The 1,600-nt window shown below is 51.9% G+C and overlaps 1 non-coding gene across 1 annotated transcript; it reads left to right on the top strand.

The window, feature by feature from the left end:
- The first annotated feature begins 341 nt into the window (after positions 1-341).
- On the top strand, positions 342-414 carry TRNAG-CCC (transfer RNA glycine (anticodon CCC)). The gene has a single exon. It is a non-coding gene; the product is annotated as a tRNA-Gly (tRNA).
- Positions 415-1,600: the final 1,186 nt, after the last annotated feature.

Here is a 1,600-nt window from a genome sequence, read left to right on the forward strand (position 1 = left end):
GGGGACTGAAGTAGTTCAAGCTTTATTCAGGTGGAGGGGCAGGCGGATTGGTCCCCTGGTTTGCACACTTGTTCATTCATTCATTCATTCATTCCATATTCACGGAGTGTCTGCTGTGAATTGGATGCTGAGGACACAGATAGAATACTCTCAGGTTCTTCTCTCTTGGAACTCACAGGGCATGGATGCAGATGCAGAAGAAAGCATTCTAGGGGCCCCAAGAGCTGTCCATGAAAGGTCCACTGATGCTCACAGAACAGTGGGGCCCTGATACTCGAGGGACGGATGGTCAGGAACGGCTTCGTAAGCGATGTACTTCTTAAAAATTGCCCCTGGGGACTTCCCTGGTGGTCCAGTGGCTAAGACTCTGCGCTCCCAATGCAGGGGGCCTGGGTTCGATTCCTAGTCAGGGAACCAAATCCCACATGCCACAACTAAGAGGTCACATGCCTCAACTAAAAGGGTCCCGTGTGTCACAACTTAGACCAGACACAGCCAAATAAATAAAATTTAAAAATTGCCTCTAATATGACTTACTGAGTGACCTCCTGCCCAGCCCTTTACAAGCGTTATTTTGTTTGGTTCTCATAGTAACTTCACAATGTGGACTAGCATCCTTCTCACGTTGAGGTTCCACCGGATGAACTGGCTTCCCCCAGATCATGCAGCTAAGAAGTGGCAGAAGCAGAACTGGAAGCCAGGTTTCCAGGCTCTGCACTGTCCCACTGTCCTGTTGGGGTTTGCCCAGGTGTGGGTGTGGGGAGGGCATTCCAGGGGGTGGCAACAGCTGGGGTGAAGCTCTAGAGGTGTAAAATGGCCTTATGCTTTGGGGGAACCATAAGAAGTTCCCCAAACTTGAGGGTGAGATGGGAGTGGGAGCAGGTGTAGGGACCGAGGGGCTGTGGGGGCATCCTTGGGAACTTGTGGGCAAAGAGGAGCTAATGAATGATTTCAGCCTTGTGGAGGGGCGGGGCTCTATGTGGGAGGTATCCTGCTTGACCCTCCAGACTGAGCTCCATCCTTCACCATCCTGCCCTGAGCCCGGGAAGCTGACCTGATTGGACACATCCACAGATTCCCACGCCTGGCCCTGGCTGGGTTCAGCCAATGAGGAACCCAGCAGGAGATCAGGGGGCGGGAGGAGAGGAGGGTTGGGTGTTTGTCCACCTGGCCTCCCTGGGCTGGATGTGGCCTCTGACCGAAGGCCATCAAGGGGGGTTGCTCTAATACCACTCTCTTATTTCCTTCGTAGCACCGATGACCACCAAGGCCAAACCCTTTTATTAACATGCTTGTTCATGGACTGGGTTTTGCAGGCTCCCTTGGGGGTGGGGACCATGTCTGCGATGGTTACCTTCGGCTAACATTTTGGAGTGATTATTATACACTGGGCTATCTTCTAAACGCTTTCACTGGATTGTCTGAATTCTGACACCCATCACTCCCATTTTATCAGTGGCACACGGATGTAAAGTCACTTTCCCAAGTTCACACAGCCAGACAGTACTCACACCAATACCTGAACCCAGACCAAGCCTAGCTCGGAGTATGTGCATGCTAAGTTGTTCAGTTGTATCCAACTCTTTTCGATCCCATGGAC

Source organism: Capricornis sumatraensis, chromosome 17 (genome assembly GCF_032405125.1).
Source record: "Capricornis sumatraensis isolate serow.1 chromosome 17, serow.2, whole genome shotgun sequence".
In the NCBI taxonomy this organism is placed as follows: Eukaryota; Metazoa; Chordata; class Mammalia; order Artiodactyla; family Bovidae; genus Capricornis; species Capricornis sumatraensis.